The sequence below is a fragment of the Tachyglossus aculeatus genome, chromosome 20 (assembly GCF_015852505.1).
Source record: "Tachyglossus aculeatus isolate mTacAcu1 chromosome 20, mTacAcu1.pri, whole genome shotgun sequence".
NCBI lineage: Eukaryota > Metazoa > Chordata > Mammalia > Monotremata > Tachyglossidae > Tachyglossus > Tachyglossus aculeatus.
The window spans coordinates 4910656-4935560 of record NC_052085.1 but is presented as its reverse complement, the minus strand read 5'-3'; the positions used below and the strand labels follow the sequence as shown (position 1 = coordinate 4935560).

Below are 24905 nucleotides of genomic sequence, written 5' to 3'. Positions count from 1 at the left end.
ATGTGCTGTGGGGAGTCATTCATTCACTCGTATTTATTAAGTGCCTACTGTGTGCGGAGCACTGTACTAAGCGCTTGGGAAGTACAAGTTGGCAACATATGGAGACGGTCCCTACCCAACAACGAGCTCACTGTCTAGAGGGGGAGACAGACATCAATACAAATAGATAAAACAATCAATTACAGATATCTACAGATAGATACGTATGTGCTGTGGGGATTCATTCATTCAGTCGTATTCATTGAGCGCATACTGTGTGCAGAGCACTGCACTAAGCGCTTGGGAAGTACTGTGCAGAGCACTGTACTAAGCGCTTAGGAAGTACAAGGAACAGGGAAAAGGCAGCATAAAATGATAGATGTAAGTGTTGTGGAGCTGAGGGGTGACTATGATTGTCACTCTACCATATTAAGTACTCTAAAGGCGCAAAAAATGTGAAGAAACACCAAGTCCTGCCTGGTGTAGAACAGACTGAAGCGGTCGCCTGGAAGCCCAGTGGCAGCGGAGCATTTCACTGAGCCAATGCCATGCCCATGTGCCAGATCTACTCAGGCTGTGGGGAAAATGCCCTTTAATCCTTCCATCGTGTTCTTCCCAATTAATGGGACAGATTCAGAAGTTGAGTAGTAAGCCTCCATGAACTGTTTAGGAAAACAAAATTGTCTTCTACGTTGATTACTAAGAAAGGAGAGTTATAAAAAAGGAGTGGAAAAAAATAAAGCAGACTTGAAGCTGTCCGGGAGCATTTAAAATCCTCCACCCCCCACCCCCCCCGCAACTGCCCTCGTGTGCCCCAAATTGTGAAAAACCCAAGGGGGAGCCATTTAAAGTAAAAAAAAAATTGCTTCTATTTTGGTTTAGGAAACAGGAAATTAAATACGAAAGCCCACCCTTTTTCAAACTCATAAAGTCTAATTTTAAATGGGATATAATCCCAACCCCAACTCCTGAGGTATATTATTGGTAACAAATAAAAGTTCAGGTGTGGTCCTGGCCCCTAGCTCCTAGCCCCTGCTTTTAGCTGGAGAACCTGGGTGAGGGGACATCACTGAGAAGCAGTGTTGTCTAGTGGTTAGAAAATGGGCCTGGGAGTCCAAAGGACCTAGGTTCTAATCCCAGCCCTGCTACTTGACTGTGCTGTGACCTTGGGCAAGTCACTTCACTTCTCTATGACTCAGTTCCCTTATCTGTAAAATGGAGAATAAAGACTATGAGCTCCGTGTGGGACAGGGACTGTGTCCAACCTGATTAGCTTGCATCTTCAGTGCATCTGGCACGTAGTAAGGGCTTAACAAATACCATTTAAAAAAAAAATCTCTAAAGTGTCTGCTCAGTTAAATGCTGTCTGAGCTCCGGAATCATTTCCACTTTCCCAGTTTATTCAGTGGCTCAGTGTCATTGGTAGGTTTGTCAAAGTGACAGGTTAGAACAGCATGGCGGCCCTGCCCGGACCCGGCGGTGAGCGACCCCAAAACCCCACCCTCCCCGCACCCCTGCTACCATGCTGCTTCGGTTTTTATTTTATTTTATTTTATTTTATTTTATTTTATTTTATGGTCTTCCTTAGGCACCTACTAGGTGGCAGGCACTGTACTCTCCCTCTCCCCCTCCTTCCCCTCCCCATCCCCCCCCCGCCTTACTTCCTTCCCCTCCCCACATCACCTGTATATATGTTTGTACATATTTATTACTCTATTTTACTTGCACTTATTTATTCTATTTATTTTATTTGGTTTATATGTTTTGTTTTGTTGTCTGTCTCCCCCTTCTAGACTGTGAGCCTGTTGTTGGGTAGGGAGCGTCTCTGTATGTTGCCAACTTGTACTTCCCAAGCGCTTAGTACAGTGCTCTGCACGCAGTAAGCACTCAATAAATACAATTGATTGAGTGATTGAACAGTGGTAGGGCCAAAACACCTCAGGACTCCCCAGTGGCAGGCCAAGTTCAAAGCAAATGAATAGGAATGCCCTTCCCCATAGTTCTGGGACACGGAAGGGCGGAATTATTCAAATAGTGCTGAAAGACTTAGAAATAGCTTCAGGTTTGAAGTATATTTTCCTTCATCTCTCTGTGTCACCAGTCGTATCTTTTTTAATTTTTTTTTAAGTGTTAAGTTCTAAACTCTGGGGAAGGAACAAGTTAATTAGCTTAGACACAGTCCCTGTCCCACATGGGGCGCACAGTCTAAGCAGGAGAGAGAACAGCTAACACCACTTTGCCCTTGAGGAAACTGAGTCACAGAGAAGTTAAGTGACTTGTCCAAGATCAATCAATCAATCATACTTATTGAGCGCTTGCTGTGTGCAGAGCACTGTACTAAGCACTTGGGAAGTACAAGTTGGCAACATATAGAGACAGTCCCTACCCAACAGTGGGCTCACAGTCTAGAAGGGATCACACAGCAAGCAGTAGGCCGAGCTAGAATTAGAACCCAGGTCCTTATGGCTCCCTGGCCTGTGCTTCTTGCGAGGTTTCTTCTGTGTAAGCTCCTTGAGGGCAAGGACCTCTTGTTGCTTTCGGTTTTGTAACTCTCTCCAGGATGCAGTCACAGTGCTACCAACAGTCCCTTCTCAATTAATACTGTGGAAGGAACCGGCAGCAAAACCCCAAGTCACCCACATTTGAAAGGGTCTGTTCAAACGGATAGGTCCTTCTGGGGCTCAAGCGTAATAATGAGTTAAAACCGGATGGTGATAGGTTGTCCTATTTAATCGGATAGATTAAATCGGCAGAAACTTCTCACCCTGGGCTTCAAGGCTGTCCATCACCTCGCCCCCTCCTACCTCACCTCCCTTCTCTCCTTCTACTGCCCAGCCCGCACCCTCCGCTCCTCCACCGCTAATCTCCTCACCGTACCTCGTTCTCGCCTGTCCCGCCATCGACCCCCGGCCCACGTCATCACCCGGGCCTGGAATGCCCTCCCTCTGCCCCTCCGCCAAGCTAGCTCTCTTCCTCCCTTCAAGGCCCTGCTGAGAGCTCACCTCCTCCAGGAGGCCTTCCCAGACTGAGCCCCTTCTTTCCTCTCCCCCTCGTCCCCCTCTCCATCCCCCCATCTTACCTCCTTCCCTTCCCCACAGCACCTGTATATATGTATATATGGTTGTACATATTTATTACTCTATTTATTTATTTATTTATTTTACTTGTACATTTCTATCCTATTTATTTTATTTTGTTGGTATGTTTGGTTCTGTTCTCTGTCTCCCCCTTTTAGACTGTGAGCCCACTGTTGGCTAGGGACTGTCTCTATGTGTTGCCAATTTGTACTTCCCAAGCGCTTAGTACAGTGCTCTGCACATAGTAAGCGCTCAATAAATACAATTGATTGATTGATTGATTGATAGATGTGTACTAGCACTCTCAAATGTCAAACTGTTGTCCTTCATAAACGTCACAGTGAATTGCAGTGAAATGTTCACAGGGCCAAAGAGGCCGAGGCCAATGTGTTTGAGATGCCATCTCCGTCCTTCGGAAGGCAGGGCAGCTGGTTCCCAGATAGGCTTCATTGTGAGGAAGAATAGTGGGGGAGTTTTGCTCTTTAATAATAATAATTAAGTGCTATGTGCCAGGCTCTGTACTAAGCGCTAGGGTAGATCATCGTCATCATCATCATCTATCGTATTTATTGAGCGCTTACTGTGTGCAGAGCACTGTACTAAGTGCTTGGGAAGTACAAATTGGCAACATATAGAGACGGTCCCTACCCAACAGTGGGCTCACAGTCTAAAAGGGGGAGACAAAACCAAACATACTACAAAATAAAATAGAATAGATATGTACAAGTAAAATAAATAAATAGAGTAATAAATATGTACAAACATATATACATATATACAGGTGCTGTGGGGAAGGAGGTAAGATGGGGGGATGGAGAGGGGGACGAGGGGGAGAGGAAGGAAGGGGCTCAGTCTGGGAAGGCCTCCTGGAGGAGGTGAGCTCTCAGTAAGGCCTTGAAGGGAGGAAGAGAGCTAGCTTGGCGGATGGGCAGAGGGAGGGCATTCCAGGCCCGGGGGATGACGTGGGCCGGGGGTCGATGGCGGGACAGGCGAGAGTGAGGTACGGTGAGGAGATTAGATATGGACACAGTCCCTGTCCCAGATAAGGGCTCAGAGTCTTAATCCCCGTTTTACAGATGAGGTAACTGAGGCATAGAGAAGTGAAGTGACTTGCCCAAGGCCACACAGCAGATGAGTGGCAGAGTGAGATTAGAACCTAGGTCCTCTCAACTTCCAGGCCCATCCTCTTTCCACTAGGCTACACTACTTTTCGATGCCCCGGAGAGGGGCAAATGGTACTGATTGGGGATGTGCAATGGGGCTAGTGTCCGGGCCCCCTCACGTAGTAAGGTATAGCAGCCCCCCACCGCGCGGCTCACTGCAAACACTTGGCATTGGGAAAAAAATCTCAGCCACCTGCTTTTCAGCCCACCAACCCCTGCCGCTCACAGCCCCTCAGCCTGAAATGAGGCAGAAAGAACAGGCATAAAGACCTAGGCAACTTTGGCATGGTTTTACTTCTCCATTCTCCTTTCCAGCTAGGGGTTCTGGTGGTGGTGATGGTAGCAGGAAGGAAGAACTAGAGCAATGGGTGATGAGGAGCCTTTTAGACTGTGAGCCCACTGTTGGGTAGGGACTGTCTCTATATGTTGCCAATTTGTACTTCCCAAGCGCTTAGTACAGTGCTCTGCACATAGTAAGCGCTCAATAAATACGATTGATGATGATGATGGGGAGGGAGAAAAGAAAAGCTTCCTTTTCTCAGTTGCCTCAATTTCCTCATCTGTAAAACGAGGATTCAATACCTGTCCCTCCTATTTAGACTGTAAGCCCTATGAGGACAGGGACTACGTCCAACCTGATTAATAGAACCCCAGTGCTTAGAACAGTGCTGACAAATGTTGAGTGCTTAATAAATACCTTTTTTTTTTTAAAAAAAAGGGAGTTTTTCCCCTCTAGGCTAAGGGAATGTGGGCCAGGACTCCAGGGTATGGACAGAGAGGTCAGTGGTGTTTAGAAATGCTTTAATTCATTTTAGATTTCTAGACTGTGAGCCAGTTGTTGGGTAGGGACCGTCTCTATATGTTGCCGACTTATACTTCCCAAGCGCTTAGTACAGTGCTGTGCACACAGTAAGCACTCAATAAATACTATTGAATGAATGAGTGAATTTTAGAACCCTGGGTTTGTAACTACCCCCCAGGTACATGCCATCCACATCCCTTTTGAAAGGCTTTGCTGGCAGGGCAGACGAGGATAAATTGGTTGCTATTATTATTACGGTACTTGTTAAGTGCTTACTATGTGCCAAGCACTGTTCTAAACTCTGGGGTAGATACAAGTTAATCTGGTAGGACACAGTCCCTGCCCCACAAAGTGTTCACATTCTTACTCCTCTTTTTACAGATGAGTTAACTGAGGAACAGAGAATAATAATCATGATGGTTTTTGTTAATCTCTTACTATGTGCCGAGCACTGTTCTAAGCACTGGGTTAGATACAGGGTTATCAGATTGTCCCACGTGGGGCTCACAGTCTTAATCCCCATTTTACAGACAAGGGAACTGAGGCACAGAGAAGTGAAGTGACATGCCCAAAGTCACACAGCTGACAAATGGCGGAGCCGGGATTAGAACCCACGACCTCTGACTCCCAAACCCCGGCTCTTGCCACTAAGCCACGCTGCTTCTCCAGACTTGGGGGAGGAGGACTGGGAATAAGCAGAAGTTTTCTTTCCCCTTCCGTTCTCCAGCCTCCCACTCTATGTGGCTTTCTTTCACTTCATTTGCAAGCTTGAATAACACTAATCAAATTAATCATAAAATGCTTAGTAGGTGCCAAGCACTATGTTAAGGCCTCAGGTAGATATAATCAGGTCATTCACAGTCACGTGGTAGTCACAATCTAAGAGGCAGGGAAAGCAAGTGTCTTACCCCAGTTTTATATGTGAGAAGACTGAGGCCCTGGAAGGTTTAGTCACTTGCCCAAGGTCACACAGCAAGCCAGTGGCAGAGCAGGGACTAGAATAATAATAATAATAATGATGGTATTTGTTAAGCACTTACTACACACCGAGCACTGTTCTAAGCATTGGGGTAGATACAAGATAATCAGGCTGTCCCACGTGGGGCTCTCAGTCTTAATCCCCATTTTACCGATGAAGTAGCTGAGGCACAGAGAAGTTAAGTGGCTTGCTCAAGATCACACAGCAGATAAGTGGCATAGCAGGGATTAGAACCCATGTTCTATGAATCCCAAGCCCGTGCTTTTTCTGTTAAGCCACGCTGCTTCTCACTAGAACTGTAACTAGAAGCCAGTTACAGATCGGCAGTTTTGAGACCACTCACTCTCCCCTTAAAGTCTTATTAAACTCACATCTTCTCCAAGTGGCCTTCCCTATTTAATCCCTCATTTTCCTAAGCATTTGCTTTCCCTTCAGTATTGCTTATGCACTTGAGTCTTTACCCCTTAAGCACTTTGATTGTCTGCTTGCCCAAAGTCACACAGCTGACAGTTGGTGGAGCTGGATTTGAACCCATGACCTCTGATTCCAAAGCCCGTGGGATCTTGTCTACCAACTCTATTCTTCCAACAGTGTGAAAAGCAGCATGCCCTCGTGGAAAGAGCATAGGCTTGGGAGTCAGAAGGACCTGGGTTTTAAACCTGGCTCTGCCACTTGTCTGCTGTGTGGATTTGGGTGAGTCACTTCACTTCTCGGTGCCTCAGTTACCTGAGCTGCAAAATGGGGATTAAGACTATGAGCCCTATGTGGGACAGGGACTGTGTCCAACCCAATTATCTTGTAAATACCCCAGTGCTTAAAACAACGCTTGGCACATAGTAAGCGCTTAACAAATGCCACAGTCATTATTATTATTATTATTCCAAGCACTTAGTATGGTACACTAAACACAAGAAGTGCTGAGTTAATACCCTTGATTGATTGCAGCTAGTGATGGTCAACTGCCCAGGGCTGCACCTGTTCAGCTATCCATGTGGCACATTCTGGCCAGACTGAAATCCATTTGCACTACGGGGAATCAGCCTCAACCAACATATATTAACGGGACTTCATGTTAGAATGGTTTGCTGAAACAGAGCTCATCTATTTTGAGACAAACATCATTCTGCAGCTCCTGGACAAGGTCAGATTAGGAAACGGTAGGGCAGTGGAATCCTTAGAACTAAAGGAGCAGTAAGATTGTGCCTGTGTGTTCACTGAGTTTTCCTTTTTCCCCACTTGCGTAGATAACGTTTCTGCCACTGCCTTTGATCCAATAGGGAGAGCTGTCCTTGTTAAAATACAACCCATTTGTGCCTGAGAATGTGGTTTTGACACATTTCGTTGTCCCCCTCTCTAGCAGCCACTCCAGATTACACAAATCCTGTTTCTGACCAAACATATATGTTACCGCTACACTCGTTGAAAACCGAGGATGGATTCGAAAGGATTCCTGGTGCCAATTCCCAAAACCAGGACAGGTTGGACAGCAGCTCTCAAACAGTCAAGTTTATAGTGTTTATTTAACGCCCACTCTTCTGTGCAGAGCACTGTAGTAAGCACTTAGGAAAGTAAAAGAGAATCAGTAGTCATGATCCTTGCCTTCAAGAAATGTATATCTAGGGAAGTGGGGGTAGGGAGACAGTAAAATAAATTAGGAGGAAGCAATAATATCTAAAGATATGTTTGTAAAATTGCTGAGGGAGAGGGGGAGGGAGATTGCCTAAAAGTTTAAATGACAATGCTGAAATGGCAGTGGGGGGCCATGTAGGTGGGAAGAGGAAAGATCAATCAGGGAAGCCTTACTGGAGAAGGAAGTGACTTTCTTTTTGTTTCTATGACTCCATAGCTACCTTGAGTTCATCAATATTTGAACTCATTTGAAAAATCAGACGAATACTTTAATCTCAGAACTCCAAGACCGTCTGAGTAGTTCATAAATAGAATTTTAAATTTTTGAAGTAGCATATATCTAGGCTGTCTTCCATAATGCCAGCCTAAAGTAGCTAATTCCAACACTCCAGGTGTGTTCTACCTTAAACATTGCAATAATGCCCTCTAGAAAATGAAATTGGTACAAGCATTTTTCTCCTGTCTGACCTTTTAGAAAAATAACCTCTGAACACCTCATAGTACTTTGTCAGGTAGTAGACAAGCCCTTTTTATGAAGCATCTTGGCTCAGTGGAAAGAGCCCGGGCTTGGGAGTCTGAGATCTTAGGTTCTAATTCCAGCTCTGCCACCTGTCAGCTGTGTGACTTTGGGCAAGTCACTTCACTTCTCTGTGCCTCAGTTACCTCATCTGTAAAATGGGGATTGAGCCCCACGTGGGACAACCTGATTACCTTGTATCTCCCCCAGTGCTTAGAACTTTCTGTGCTTGGCACATAGTAAGCCCTTAACAAAATACCATTATTATTACTATTATTATTGTTGTTATGGGTGGCTAAACTGAGGCCAGAGAAATTTGAATATCTAATCCAAAAATTCTCCAACAGCACGGAGTAGAATTGGGAATCCCACAGGACCCTTCAGACCCTTCCAAAGGGAACATTTTTCTTTCCCTACACTGGAAGTGAAAGGCTTTCGCCCACCCGCCTCTGATATTAGACAAAACGCTGTGTACCTCCAGTTTGCAGCCAATCAAGCACACCCGCCCCAGTCCTTTCGAATGTAAAAACCCTATTTATGCCTATCCTACGTGCCCCAATCACATTTCCATCTCAGAATGTTTTTACTTTTCATACTCCTACATACACATGGTTGAAAAGCCATGGTGTAGATGTGTTAATTTTTTTTTCTTCCAACACGGTCTAATCTGTTTACATCAGGTGGTTGCTTTCTGCAGTTCAAATGAAAGATTAACAGGGTCCAGTATGCACGTAAATAGATCTCGAGAGCACCTGGAAAATCCCGGCGTTCTTGCCCAAGTTTATTGCCCAGCCCCCAGATTAAAAGGGCTATCAGCTGTGAAGGGCAAATTCGTCGTCCGCTTGAAACTTCGATGAGAGTTTAACTCTTTTTTTATCTTCGAATCCGAAAAATCCGGACAACTGTGGTTGAAGCGCGCCGGAGAGACATGCTCTCTCTATTTCGTATTACCAAAATCGGTGCGGTGGGAAGGAGCTGGAGGGAGGAGGGAAGGAACAGTAAAACTGAACTGGGGGGAGAAGCACGGGGAGAAGTGGAAAGTGTCCGAAGTTGCTGAACATCTGGTCCAGGCACTTGGAGGCGAGGAGACGGGGGAGAGAGAAGAAAAAGGGGAGAAGGAAGGAGAGGGGAGAGGGAAAGAGAAGGGGAGAGAGAAGGGGGAAGGAGAAGGGGAGAGAGAAGAGGGAAGGAGGAGGGAAAAGGGAAGGAGAAGGGCAGAGAAGAGGGAAGGAGAAGGGGAGAGAGAAGAGGGAAGGAGAAGGGGAGAGAGAAGAGGGAAGGGGAGAGGGAAGGAGGAGGGAAAAGGGGAGAGGGAAAAGGGAAGGAGAAGGGGAGAAAAGAGGGAAGAAGGGGAAAGAAGAGAGAAGGAGAGAGAAGAGGGAAGGAGAAGGGGAGAGAGAAGGAGAGAGAAGAGGGAAGGAGAAGGAGAGAGAAGAGGGAAGGAGAAGGGGAGAGAGAAGAGGGAAGGAGAAGGGGAGAGAGAAGAGGGAAGGGGAGAGAGAAGAGGGAAGGGGAAGGGGAGAGAGAAGAGGGAAGGGGAAGGGGAGAGAGAAGAGGGAAGGGGAGAGAGAAGAGGGAAGGGGAAGGGGAGAGAGAAGAGGGAAGGAGAAGCGGAGAGAAGGGAGAAGGAGAGAAGGAGAAGGGGAGAGAGAAGAGGGAAGGAGAAGGGGAGAGAGAAGAGGGAAGGAGAAGGGGAGAGAGAAGAGGGAAGGAGAAGGGGAGAGAGAAGAGGGAAGGAGAAGGGGAGAGAGAAGAGGGAAGGGGAAGGGGAGAGAGAAGAGGGAAGGGGAAGGGGAGAGAGAAGAGGGAAGGGGAAGGGGAGAGAGAAGAGGGAAGGGGAAGGGGAGAGAGAAGAGGGAAGGGGAAGGGGAGAGAGAAGAGGGAAGGAGAAGGGGAGAGAGAAGAGGGAAGGGGAAGGGGAGAGAGAAGAGGGAAGGGGAAGGGGAGAGAGAAGAGGGAAGGGGAAGGGGAGAGAGAAGAGGGAAGGGGAAGGGGAGAGAGAAGAGGGAAGGGGAAGGGGAGAGAGAAGAGGGAAGGGGAAGGGGAGAGAGAAGAGGGAAGGGGAAGGGGAGAGAGAAGAGGGAAGGGGAAGGGGAGAGAGAAGAGGGAAGGGGAAGGGGAGAGAGAAGAGGGAAGGAGAAGGGAAGGAGAGAGAGAAGAAGGAAGGAAGAGAGGAGGTGGGGAAGGAGAGGGTGGGGGCGGTCCTGGAGTGAACCTGAACTCCAGCAGCCCCCGAGGGCGGGGAGGGGAGAAGAGGAGGAGAAGGAGGAGGAGGAAGAGGAGGCTCGAGGACGGGGATGGAGCCCTAGCACCCAGGTTGCCCTGCCTCTCCGGGCGGGCCTGGCGGCGAGCAGTGTGGGCGCCCCATGGGGTGCTGAGGGGGGCCGGGGGGCGCCGGGGGGCCAGGGGGCCCGGGCCGGGAGCCCACGGATCTATAATGAGCAGCCGGCGCGGAGCCAACAAGCCGCAGCTCAGGCGGTCCCTGAGCGAGCAGCTGCGGGACTCCACGGCCAAAGCCTGGGATTTACTCTGGAAAAACGTCCGCGACAGGCGGCTGGCAGGTCAGTGTGCCAACGGGGCCGCCAACCGGGGGGCTGGCGTTGGGCCCGCGAAGCCCCGCACCCCGCCTGGCCTGAGCGCCTGCCCCACGGCGGCCTTCTGGAGGGCGTGAGGGCGGAGGACGGGGGCACCTCCCCGGGGAGATCGGGGCCACGGAGCGGGGGGGGGGGGAGGACACCCCAAGCCCACACACACAGCAGCTCTCAGGCTCCCTCCACCTCCTGCCCAGAGGAGGGGGAAACCTGCAGCCCCCCACCGGGGAAGGAGGGATGACTTGGCCCTTGGCCCCTCTTCTTGGCCACCAGCTCCCTGGGCCAGGCGAGGACACCCCTCCCCTCCCCTCTCCTCCACCCTGCCTCCCCCCAGTTGCTGGCAGGAGGGGAGCGATGGGCAGCTCCCCTCACCTGTGCTGGGCTCCAGAGGTGGCCCATGAGGCAAGGCCCTGGAAGAGGGTGTTAGGGGGCCGCCAAACTGTCACCTGGGCATTCTTGTCCAGAGCCCGGCATGGGGCCCTCCACACTAAGCGCAAAATTCATTTATTCAGTCGTATTTATTGAGCACTTACTGTGTGCAGAGCACTGCACTAAGCGCTTATGAATACCCTTCCTACTTATGGAGTTCTACGCAGGCCTGAAAACACCTCCTAGGGAGAGAGCAGAATGACTTCTCTCCCTTGTCTTCTCTTTTTCTCCTCCCTTCTCTTCGCTTTCTTCACTTTCTCTCCTCTCTCCTGAAAACTTCACTGCCGATGTCGGACCCTGAGCAAGCTGCAGCTAGACTTAGGGAGCACTGCTGCCTCCTCCCCCTTTTAGACTGTGAGCCCACTGTTGGGTAGGGACTGTCTCTGTATGTTGCCAACTTGTACTTCCCAAGCGCTTAGTACAGTGCTCTGCACACAGTAAGCGCTCAATAAATACGATTGATTGATTGATTGCTGCCCTGGAGATTCCAGGGGCCAGTTCCCCTAGCCAGCATGGCCCTGTATCCTGGCTGGAACTTGACTGGGAACAGGAATATGGGATCAGCTACCTAACCCTGCATCTGTCACATGCTGGCGATGAACCGTGAAACTGTTTTTTTTTTCTCAATCTCCTTGCTTTGTGTGGTGGCCCAGAAGGGGCTGCTAGGAGAGAGTCCCCAAAAGTTCCTTGACAGCTATGCCACCAGACTCAGAAGGGCCTTATGGAGGATCATTAGTAAAGAAGCTTTACTATTTGTAATGGCAGACTGTTCCCTTAGGGCTCATCCGTTCCTCTGTATTGACTACCTGCTGAGTATGTGGCACTGAACTGCATAGCCTAGGGGGAGGATTGAGGCTGCAGACATTTTTGTGGGCTGGTGAACTTATTGTATTTAATCTCCAGACTCTCTAAGTCTGAGTTTATTCTAATGGCTCTTCATCATCCTTTCACTTTACTTTGTGAGCTCAACAAGACTTGAGGTAACTGGGAGAATTTTCCAAGGAAAGGCAGGGAAGAAATAATCCAAGAGTTGGTGTGGAAAGATGATAGGCGCCGCCTGCCTTTGGGCAAAATACTTCTGTGGTATTATAATAAATAATTGTGGGATTTATTAAACACTAAGTGCCAGAACACTGCCAGACACTGGGGGTAAATACAAGCTAATCAGACTCTCAGTCTAAAAGGTAGGGAGAGCAGGTACCTTATCTCCATTTTACAGATGAAGAAACTCGGGCCTAGGGAGATTTGTGGCAGGGAACGTGTCTACCAACTCTGCTGCACTGTACTCTCTCAAGCGCTCAGTACAGTGCTTTGCACATAGAAAGTAGTCAAGATTTATTAAGTGGCTTGCCCAGGGTCACCCAGCAGACCAACCGTCTAGCTGGGATTAGAACCCAGGTCTCCTGTCTTCCAGTCCCATGTGCTTGTCACAAGGTCACAGTGCCTCTGAATAGTAATGATGGTATTTGTTAAGTGCTTACTATGTGTTGAGCACTGTTCTAAGCGCTGGGAGTGATTCAAGGTAATCAGGTTGACCCACGTGGGGCTCACAGTCTTCATCCCCATTTTACAGATGAGGTAACTGAGGCACAGAGAAGTGAAGTGACTTGCCCAAAGTCACACAGCTGACAAGTGGCGGAGCCGGGATTAGAACCCATGACCTCTTGACTCCCAAGCCCGTGCTCTTTCCACTGAGCCACGCTGCTTCTCTGAAAAAATGAATGATATGAAAATCCCAAAGACCAAGTATTTAGGCAAAATGTATGTCTGAGGGGAATTTACCCGAGGGGAGTTGAAGAGTTTGACTCTGGTTAGAAATTGGTTTACCTTAAACTTCCCACTCTAATGTCAACCCCTTGAGGGCCGGGTTGTTACTTTTAACTCTATTGTACTCTTCCAAGTTCTCTGATATGGTGAGAGATGCATAGATTTGTGAAAAGAGGTGTAAAGTTAGACTGTAAGCCTGCTGTGGGCAGGAAATGTGTCTGTTTATTGTTATGTTGTATTCTCCCAAGTGCTTAGTACAGTGCTTTGCATATAGTTAGTGCTCGGTAAATAAGAATGAATGAGAAAAAGCTTTATCAGAGTACGAATATCTGTTTACCCATAATCTGCTTACTGTTTGGCTTATAGTGAATGCCAGCAGTTTATTCAACTGGGACCAAGCAATCTTCTCCGAGACAGACCTCAACTTCTGTTTCCATGAGCAAGTCTGACCGCCTGCCTGCCACAGGTCATGGCCAGGTTCATAAAGGAGCTTTTAGATGCAAATTGATTTACTCCTGGCTTTCTTGCTCACAAGGCTAAAAACTGAACTTGCGCCATAGAGAAATGCTTAAGAAGATTTTCAATTCTGGCATCTTGTACCAGCCAGCTTTTGAGAATAAAGGCACCTTTTATATAGGAACGTTTAATTTAATGAATAGGTAGACACTTAACAGAATTTCCAGATAAATAGATGTACCTATCAGCCAGGCATCTGTATTAACTGAACACTCACCGGGGGCAGTACACTGAACTAGATACTCTGTGGGGAGTCGGAGAGGAAGTATGAGCCAGAGTCCCAACCCTCAAGGGGCTTACACTCTCAAGGGGATTTAGGACAAGAATTAAGGAGGTTTCTCTTCACCTTCCTCTGCCTGGGCCCCCAGCCACTCACTGCCTCCTGCCTTTCTTAGCACTGGCATTCCAGAACTCATCCTCTCCTCCCACTCCTTGGCTTCCAGTCTGTTTCCTACAGGCTGGCTAAGGAGTTTCGAAACAGGTATTCCCTGAACCCTATGACCCCCAGGCCCAAGTGTGGGAGGGAAAAGTGTTGAGTAGTGATTCTTCAACCATACGTTTTCCTGTGTTCCATGGAATTGCTTTCAACTAACTTCGTTCTCCAAGCGCTTCAGATGGTGTGATGATGATGATGGCATTTGTTAAGCACTTTACTACATGCCGAGCACTGTTCTAAGCACTGGGGTAGATACAAGGTAATCAGATTGTCCCCAATTGTTGCCAGTTTGTACTTCCCAAGCGCTTAGTACAGTGCTCTGCACATAGTAAGCGCTCAATAAATATGATTGATGATGATGATGATTGTCCCACATGGGACTCACAGTCTTAATCCCCATTTTACTGATGAGGGACCTGAGGCACAGAGAGGTTAAGTGACTTGCCCAAAGTCACACAGTTGATAAGTGGCAGGGCCGAGATTAGAACCCATGACCTCTGACTCCCAAGCCCGTGCTCTTTCCACTAAGCCATGCTGCTTCTCATGATGTGATGTTGAAAGTTTAGTTGTATCACTAGCGAGAGAGCCCAGTACTTGAGCACCAGATATAACTGCAGCCATCGTATTTAAGCGCTTACTGTGTGCAGAGCACTATACTAAGCTTTTGGGAGAGTATAATATACCAGAGTTGGTTAACATGTTCCCTGCCCACAATGAGCTTGCAGTCTAGAGGGGGAGACGGTTTGAATAAATTATGGATATGTACATAAGTGCTGTGGGGCTGAAGGAAGGGTGAAAAAAGGGGGCAAGTCCAAGTGAAAGGGCAAAGCAGAAGGAAGTGGGAGAAGAGCAAATGGGGCCTTAAGGAAGCCCTCTTAGAGGAGATGTGCCTTCAATACACCTTTGAAGGTGGGAAGAATGATCTTCTGTCAGATATGAAGTGGGAGGGCATTCCAGACCAGAGGCAGGCCACGGATGAAGCATCGGCAGTGAGATAGACGAGCTCAAGGTACAGTTGAGTAGGTTGGCATTAGCCCACAGCCAAGGGTGTGGGCTGGATTGTTCTAGGAAATTGCGGGGGGGGGGGGGGGGGGGGGGGGCATGGTAATTTACGGCTTTGAAGCCGATGGTGATGAGTTTCTCTCTGATGCTGACGTGGATGGGCAACCACTGGAGGTTCTTGAGTGACATCCTTAAAGTCCCCATATCAAACAGTGACACATTTATTAAGTGCTTACTATAAGCACTGGAGTCAATTCAAGATAATCAGATTGAAAACAGATTGTATCACTCCCTGGAATCACAGTGTAAGAGAGAGTAGGAGAATAGATGTTTTAATCCCATTTTACCGCGGAGAAAATTGAGCCATGGAGAAGTCTTGGGACTTTCCCAAGGTCAAAAAACCAGACAGAGGCAGAACTGGGTCTCAAATCCGTGGCTTCTGACTCCCAGCCCCAAGCACTTCTAGTAGGCCAGGCTGCTTCCATCCATGGCATCTTCCTCTTGGTCGGTGCTGGGAAGTTAATGTTGATGGTCCAAAATCGATGCTTGGCGCATGGCAAAGAAAGAGGCAATAGTAGGTAAGATTTCCAAGTCTGGTAGATCTGATTCTTCCACCACATTTTGTCATTTTGTCACCCCAGCCCACCCGTAGTTTGACACATTTTTGATCAGTGTATCAGTATTGTGCATAGCCTCATCTATTCACTTTGTGACCCTTTGACAGTTGATATTTGCCCCACCCCCACATCACTTGCATACATATCTGTATATTATATATGATTAAGTATTTATTCATGTTAATGTCCATCTCCCCCTCTGGCCTGTAAGCTTGATTTGGGCAGGGAGTGTGCCTGTTCAGTGCTTAGTACAGTGTTCTACACATAGTAAATATTCAATAAACACCATTGATTGTTACTTCTGTGATGGGTCTCCAGCTCCTCATACTGTTTTTCTTCTGGTCCGCGTGTGTTTCGATGAGTGCCCATATCCTGATGGTGGTGCTTCTGTCTTAGAGAAGCCGTGAAGCAAAGAGGTAGTCCAGAAAACAAAGTATGTTTGAGAGCTTCAGGACAAGGGCCTGTCTGTCTGTCTGATTGCAAAGCTGATGCTTGATAACCATCAGTCTCAAGTGGGAAACCAGTAGCTTTCTCTGATTGATTAATTTTCTCTGTGGTCTGGCCTTCCTCAGTAAGCTTGGTTTGGCCCAGTGCAGTGACAGATTCCAATCTGAATAACTCTTGTGCAACCTGTGCTGTGTTCTTTCTGCCTGACTGGTGTTCAGGTTGTCCCGGAGAGTCCGGATGTGCAGTGGTGCAGTTGGGATTTTCTTTGCGTGGGGTAGCTTTCCGCTTGTGGTTTCACGGAAGAGAAACCCGTCAGACACCGTACCTGGGTGTGAGATGGGTAATGTTGAGAACACTTTTCCTTGGCCCTCGCCCATGTTGCGGGAGTGGGGCAGACGTCCAGATGCACAGTCCAACCGTACTGCCGCCTCTCTAGTAGCTCCTTTAGCGGCTTCCACCTGGATCCTGGGCTAACTGTTTGGGAAAGTTCTCTAGTTTTCCAGGGTGGGGGGACATGGGCGTGCCTTGACTTTCCAGGAATGTTGAAGGATTGTGCTGAGCTACACTAGGCTTCTTTGCCTAGGACAAGCAGTGGAAGACAGCAGACCCTGGAAAGGAGGTGTGGTTTGTGGTCATCAATCAATCAGTTGCATTTATTATCATCATCAACGATCGTATTTATTGAGCGCTTACTATGTGCAGAGCACTGTACTAAGCTCTTGGGAAGTACAAATTGGCAACATATAGAGACAGTCCCTACCCAACAGTGGGCTCGCAGTCTAAAAGGGGAAGACAGAGAACTAAACCAAACATACTAACAAAATAAAATGAATAGAATGGATGTGTACAAGTAAAATAAATAAATACATTTATTGAGCACTTACTGTATGTAGAATGCTGTACTGAGCACTTAGGAGAGTACACTATAACAGAGTTGGTAGGCACGCTCCCTGCCCACAACGAGCAGCAGCGTGGCTCAGTGGAAAGAGCCCGGGCTTTGGAGTCAGAGGTCGTGGGTTCAAATCCCGGCTCTGCCACTTGTCAGCTGTGTGACGTTGGGCAAGTCACTTTACTTCTCTGGGCCTCAGTTCCCTCATCTGTAATATGGGGATGAAGACTGTGAGCCCCTCGTGGGACAACCTGATTACCTGGTACCTACCCCAGTGCTTAGAACAGTGCTTTGCACATGGTAAGAGCTTAACAAATACCAACATTATTATGATTATTATTAGAGGGGGAGACAGACATTAATATAAATACATTACGGATAAGTGTCCTGGGGCCCAGGGAGGTTTTGGACCAGTGTATTAATAATAATCATAATAATAATGGTATTTATTAAGCGCTTACTATGTGCAAAGCACTGTTCTATTCTTCTCTTAAGCTTCAGATGACTTTTTGGCCCTCAGTGCTTCCTGCACAAACACTGTGCCAAGCATTGGGTTCCACCACACAATTTGCTGGGCTCTGCAGAATTCAGCTGAAACCTAGAGATTCTCTACCAAAAAGCTTCGAGTGCCCCATCTACCCCGACAGCATTCAGAATATGGCATGTGGGCATCACCTCTTGGAACAGGGAATTCAGCGTTGCCATATTTTGTCAACAGGGTCTGCTTTATTTAGGCATTTTAACGCTTTTGTAGCAATATTGCTTGTTGATTTAACCTTTGTAAGTGTTTTGACTGCAGGGCTTGGTAATGACCAAGTCATCATCATCATCAATTGTACTTATTGAGCGCTTACTGTGTGCAGAGCACTGTACTAAGCGCTTGGGAAGTCCAAGTTGGCAACATATAGAGACAGTCCCTACCCAACAGTGGGCTCACAGTCTAAAAGGGGGAGACAGAGAACAAAACCAAACATACTAACAAAATAAAATAAAAAAGTCGCTCTTGATGCGACTCTACTTTCCCTTCCGATGGATTTCCGAGCGATAGAACAGTCATTTAGTAGGCCCTGCTGCAGCTGTGGCTTCTCTGTAAATGCCCATGCCAGGATTGCGCTACCTCCGGACTCGGAAAGGAGCTGTTCCTTGCCAGGTGGCCCATTCAAATCCTAGCCAGTCTTGGCTCTTCCACATCACCCTGTCTCCCTGGTTCTCTCTTCTTATTCAGGAAAGCAGCGCTGATGCCTTTATTTGGCGGGTTTCCCTGTGTCCATACACAGAGTGACTCTGCAGTCTTCTCAAAAAGGTGGTCAACTTTCCTTGCAACATCTTTTCTCTGTCTGTGTGTAATTTGAGTAGCTGCTGGATTCATTCATTCAATTGTATTGAGCGCTTACTGTGTGCAGAGCACTGTACTAAGAGCTTGATAAAAGTCCAAAATGCGAAGAGGATGTAAAGTACTCCCTTCAGTAGCCTGGGTTTTAAAATCATCCATTCTGCCCACTTTTGAAGCCTAATTATTAGGTCTCTTTCACCAGATATCAGTGGTCCTTAGGTTGTGCTTTTATTTCCACTCTTCCAAATGCTAAGTACAGTGATATACCTTTGAAAGATGCTAAATAGGTATCATTGATTATTGTAGTATCAATTTCATTTAAAATCATCCATTCTGCCCACTTTTGAAGCCTAATTATTGGGTCTCTTTCACCAGATATCAATGGTCCTTAGGTTGTGCTTTTACTTCCACTCTTCCAAATGCTAAGTACAGTGACATACCTTTGAAAGATGCTAAATAGGTATCATTGATTATTGTAGTATCAACTCCATTTAAAATCATCCATTCTGCCCACTTTTGAAGCCTAATTATTATGTCTCTTTCACCAGATATCAATGGTCCTTAGGTTGTGCTTTTATTTCCATTCTTCCAAATGCTAAGTACAGTGACATACCTTTGAAAGATGCTTAATAGGTATCATTGATTATTGTAGTATCAATTCCATTTAAAATCATCCATTCTGCCCACTTTTGAAGCCTAATTATTGGGTCTCTTTCACCAGATATCAATGGTCCTTAAGTTGTGCTTTTATTTCCACTCTTCCAAATGCTAAGTACAGTGATATACCTTTGAAAGATGCTTAATAGGTATCATTGATTATTGTAGTATCAACTCCATTTAAAATCATCCATTCTGCCCACTTTTGAAACCTAATTATTAGGTCTCTTTCACCAGATATCAATGGTCCTTAGGTTGTGCTTTTATTTCCACTCTTCCAAATGCTAAGTACAGTGACATACCTTTGAAAGATGCTTAATAGGTATCATTGATTATTGTAGTATCAATTCCATTTAAAATCATCCATTCTGCCCACTTTTGAAGCCTAATTATTGGGTCTCTTTCACCAGATATCAATGGTCCTTAGGTTGTGCTTTTATTTCCACTCTTCCAAATGCTAAGTACAGTGACATACCTTTGAAAGATGCTTAATAGGTATCATTGATTATTGTAGTATCAATTCCATTTAAAATCATCCATTCTGCCCACTTTTGAAGCCTGATTATTAGGTCTCTTTCACCAGATATCAATTGTCCTTAGATTGTGCTTTTATTTCCACTCTTCCAAATGCTAAGTACAGTGATATACCCTTGAAAGATGCTTAATAGGTATCATTGATTATTGTGGTATCAATTCCATTTAAAATCATCCATTCTGCCCACTTTTGAAGCCTAATTATTAGGTCTCTTTCACCAGATATCAATGGTCCTTAGGTTGTGCATTTATTTCCACTCTTCCAAATGCTAAGTACAGTGATATACCTTTGAAAGCTGCTTAATAGGTATCATTGATTATTGTAGTATCAATTCCATTGAATTTGGGGGCAGGGAGGCCGAGCTGAACATTTTAACATTTTAAATATTAACAGAGCATTAACGTTTAATGCCGACAAATAGCATGGCCCAGTGGAAGGAGCCCAGACCTGGAGTCAGTTCTGCCACTTGTCTGCTGAGGGACCCTGGGCAAGTCACTTAACTTTGCCTCAGTTACCTCATCTGTAAAGTGGGCCTTAAGACTGTGGGCCCTGGGTTGAACAGGGACTGTGTCCAATTTGATTAACTTGCATCCATCCCAGGGCTTAGCACAGTGTCTGGTACATAGTAAGTGCATAAGTACCACTAAAAACAAAAAAAAATAACCTCATCACAAATGGTCATTCCCCACAAAAGCCAATATTCACGTGCATGTGCAGTTCAGTGACCTACCCGTGGGCTGGGAATTTATCACTTTCATGCTGATACTTCCCGTCTACTGCAATGTGTTTTATGCAGTGGACACTCAATTCATACTTATTACTCCTTCTGCTGTTGAGACAAGAAAGGTGGGCATTTTTCATGGTGGATGAAGTGGCAGGTAGATCTAGGCACCTCTTTTAATCTCCTCTCTGTAGACTCTGTGCTGAATTGAAAACCCACAGTGAAATTCCGCAGAGAGCAGCACACCAAGCAGGCTTGGGTGACTGCAAACATCTTGAACTACTTTTCAAATGTTTGGGGTTTGATAAAATCCAAATGAGCTTTCCCAAGCCCCTTTCCCCTTCATTTTTAAGCCCTTGTGGATTTTAATGGAAATGGAATCCATATGGTTGATTCTCTTACATTCACAAAACAATATTTTGATGGTTTGAGAGCTAATTGATGTCCAAACCTTTTGATCTTTTTTAATGGTCTCATTTAAAGTCACTTCTCTTAGGCACAGGAAGTTACCGGCTGCCAAGAGCAAACTAACTCAAAACACCAAGCAGTTTTACTTTCATTAGAAACTCTAGTTCCATTGAACTTGAGTGGGTTCCTGTCATGTCAAAACAGGTTCTCAGTGTCAACAGATGCATCCAGTGATGTGATGTGAACATAGGGTTATGGACTTTGTTCTAGGGAATGATCAGAAGAGAAAACTCCTTATTATCGCATTACTTGCATTTGTTTTCCACGATATCAAAGAAAAACATCGGACAGTATCCATCCATCAATCTATCTCCTTTCCTTCTATCTCCCTTCTTCCCTGCTCTCTCCCTCTCCCTCCTTCCTTCCTTCCTTCTTTTTCGTAAAGCTGAGACTCGCCGTGTGTTAGCAAGAGTTACAAGGATTCTTGAAGCAAAGGGACTGTCACCAACTTCCATGCAGGGCAGTAACAACTAGGCAATAACAACTACCTTAAATTCAATTCATATTGCTGTCATTTATTTTCCCACACCCCTGTTGATTGCAATTCTGATTTTCTGTAACATAGTTGCCCTTTTTGTCTTTGTGTTTCTCCAATTCGCAATTATACTAATGTTGCTTGTAAGTTGGTAAGGATTTATGTACAAATAGGATCTTGGGGCTATAGATGATTGCCTCTTTAACCACTGCTTCTTGCGCCAAGAAGCAGAAAGAGGAGGAAATCCACCATACCTGGATATTGTTTTGATTCATCAAGATACAAATAGAACTTCTTGGTTTAAGAGGTGCTTTAAAATCATTCATGCGTGCAGTGGAGTTTATTCAAAAGTCACTCAAATATATCAGCTTTTAACCTTGAACTGGCACTGGGCTATCGAACTGGGAGTTAAATGACTGAAAAACATTGGGATGGGATCTCATCTCACATGTAACAAATGTTGTTTCCTTTTTGGTCCATAGCCATTTGAGCCATCCTGTAGCACACTTTCCTTTTGTGTATTGCGTTTGTATTTTTCAGACCAGGAAGATTATGAATTTCAGCTTGTCAGCATAGATGGACTAAAATCATAACAGGGTTATTTTTAAGCATGTTCAGAGTGATACCACATTGTCTAACAAATGGATCCGAAGGCATTTTATTAAGCAGGCTATCCACTGCATTCTGTGTCTCCTAAATTATCCTCCTAGGAGTCCGTGAAATGGGGAGTACTTAAGGCAATATGTGTTAGGTACAAGTTGAGGAGCATGTTACGGCTGTTTGGGCTGAAAATTAAAGTACCAGCAAAGTTTGTGTTCTTCCCCTTCTTCCTGGTATCAGAGAGGTGGTTGGGAAGCGAGTTGACAGCATCCCCGTAAAATGGTTCAGGGCAGAGGGAAAAAAAGAAAAAAGCAAATGATGCTGGCTGAAGTTCAGAAGGAATGGAGTCAAGGTAGATAAAAATCAATCAAGCAGTAGTATTTATGGAACACGTGTGCTGAGCAAGTATGGAAAAATGTTGACGTTCAAATCAAAATTTCATCTTGCTGCCGGAGTTGTGCAGCTTTCAAATCTATAAGGAACCGAGACTGTGGCTTAGTATTCCACTTAAGAAATAATTAGTTCAACATCGTAGTGATCAAAGCCCCTCAACACTGCTTCAGAGTTCCTCTCAAGGAAATTCCAGTTTCTGACTCTTTCTGGGGAGAGGGAAGGCTGGGGAGTGGGGTGGGGAGAAGGGGAGAGAGAATGAGGGAGAGAGTGTGTGTCTGTGTGTGGGTAAGGGGCAGGTGTACTCACCTCCTTTTCTTTCTTTCAGTGGGTGTCTCTCTGTAGGTGCTTCTGCCTCTCTCTGTATTTTTCTTTTCTTCCTGGTAAAGCCTTTTTGGGTCAGTCTCCAGGCTGGCGAAAGGGTAGAGGCTTAGCTTCCAGCTTGTGAAGGAGGGTGACTATGGAGGAGGGGGAGTAATTGTGATGCTGGCTGAAGTTCAGAAGGAATGGAGTCAAGGTAGATAAAAATCAATCAAGCAGTAGTATTTATGGAACACTTGTGTGCCGAGCACAGTGCTAAAGCACTTGAGAGAGTGCGAGGCAATTGAATTGCACAGGGAGCTTACAGTCTAGCAGGGGAGACAGACCTTAAAATAAATTACAGAAAGAGGAAATGGTAGTGTAAGGCTATGGACATAAGTGCTGTGCAGTTGAGGGTGGGGTGAATATCACATGCCCAATCAATGATCTAAACAAAACTCAAGTCAGAAGTTTGAAAATTATATTTTAAGATGCTGTAAAAAACCTAAAAATTTTTGTTGTTGTTGTTGTTGTTTAAAAAGGCATGAAAGCCCAAAGATGACATCAGGGAATAGAGATTTGTATATTCCAGTATAAGATTGAAAGTTCTCGACCGTCCAGCAGCATCTTCTAAGCACCTCAGCCCAACAATACTTATGTAAATATTCTTATACTCTGCTATTTCCCCTTTCCCTAATGTATTTTAGTTACTGCCTCCCCATAGATTGTAAGGTCTTATGGGCAGGGATCGCATCTACTGTCTCTGATGTCCTGTACTGTCCCAAGTGCTTAATATAGTGCTTGGCCTTCAGTTAGTGCTCAATAAAAAACATTTACCTACCTGGGTGGGGTCCCACTGCCTGCCTGGTGACCGTCAAATATAAAGAAGAGCCATGTCCACACCTACCTTTAGATCTGTATTAAAGATTATATAGTCACAGTATCTTCTTTAGGAAACCCTGTCAATAAGTCAAATCCAGCCATGCCTGTGGACTGTTTCAGGGGCCCAAATCTGATTCTTCTATAGATTCTTTCCAAAGGGCCTCAGGGCTGAGCCTTTGAGATCTCATTAATAATAATAATAATAATAATATTGTGGTATTTGTTAAGCACTTACTTTGTGCCAGGCACTGTACTAAACACTGAGGTGGATGCGAGCAATTCAGGTTGGACATAGTCCCTGTCCCACATGGGGCTCACTGTATCAATCCCCATTTTGAAGATGAGGTAACTGAGGCACAGAGAAGTGAAGTGAATTGCCCAAGGCAACACAACAGACAAGTGGCTGAGTCGGGATTAGTGCCCATGAATCCATTAAGCACCTCTGTGGTCCTTAATGTCAATGCTCGACGACGTGTGGATTGTATCCCCTTCTTTGAAGGCAGGTATTTGCTAACTTTATTGTGCACGTGTACACAAGTGTACCAGTGTACAAGTGCTCAGCAAATGCTATCGATTAATTGAAGATGTACTGATAGCTGCAGTGTATGGCAATGAAAGACAACAGGGGTGATTTACCTATCGGTAAACCCTACTGTGTCTCTAGTGTATAAAAACAGGGTCAAGTCCTCTCCCCTACCAGTTTCAGAATTTGGGGGATTGTGGAGAGTGGGGTATATCTTGGCAAGGAGGAGGAGTCTGGAAAGAAAATGCAAGGAGTGATTGTCAGTAGAAACAAATCAACATCTTGAAGCAGGATATTCCAGTGAACTGGAGATAGTTTTCTTCCCAAAGACATCACAGTGATCTGTTTCAGTTAGCTTGGGTTAATAAAATATTCAAATCGTAATTCAGTTTCTGATCTAGGAGCAAAGTGATTAAGGTTCTACCAAGCAACACAATTGCACTTCTATAGAAAGCAATGATTAAGTTGAGGCTTCCGGGCCAGGGAATTAAATTGGGGTTTAAATTGATTTGATTTAAGGCCGATGCACCCTGACCAGAACTGCCTGCTTGGGATAAAGGCCCCCCAAAAGAAGAAACTGTGCCAGAAGAGAGGGGTTGGGGCTGAGTAATTTAAAGAAGGAAGATGTTCTTCTTGGATTGTTATTGGAAGTTGCTCGTAACACCCTGGTGTAGCAGTAGTATCCACATTAACTTTTAGACTGTGAGCCCAATGTTGGGTAGTGACTGTCTCTATATGTTGCCAGTTTGTACTTCCCAAGCGCTTAGTACAGTGCTCTGCACATAGTAAGCGCTCAATAAATACGATTGATGATGATGATGATGATAGAGCCCTTACTGTACCACAGAGCACTATGCCCAGTGTTCCCCTCCAGTCTGTAAGCTTGTCGTGGTTAGGGAACGTGTCTACCAACTCTGTTATATTGAACCCTCCCGAGCACTTAGTACGTGCTCTGCGCACGGTAAGTGCTCAATAAGTACCATCGATTGTTTGGGGAATGAGTAAAATGGGAACAAGATTCATTCAACAGTATTTATTGAGTGCTTATTGTGTGCTGTACCAAGCGCTTGGGACGTACAAGTTGGCAACATATAGAGATGGTCCCTACCCATCAACGGGCTCACAGTCTAGAAGGGGGAGACAGACAAGAAAACAAGATGCAATCCCTGCCTTCCAGAAGC

At 45.8% G+C, this 24905-nt stretch overlaps 1 protein-coding gene across 3 annotated transcripts in view; it reads left to right on the top strand.

The window, feature by feature from the left end:
• Window positions 1-24905, top strand: part of STARD13 (StAR related lipid transfer domain containing 13) — a 326179-nt gene that overhangs the window by 168236 nt on the left and 133038 nt on the right. Inside the window, exon 1 of one of the 3 annotated variants that reach the window (XM_038761767.1) lies at window positions 10660-10707. The exons of the other annotated variants lie outside the window; for them this stretch is intronic. The gene's annotated coding sequence lies outside the window, so the exon portion shown is untranslated. Of the gene's footprint in view, window positions 1-10659; window positions 10708-24905 lie in introns of those variants that run through there. 3 annotated transcript variants of the gene reach the window in all.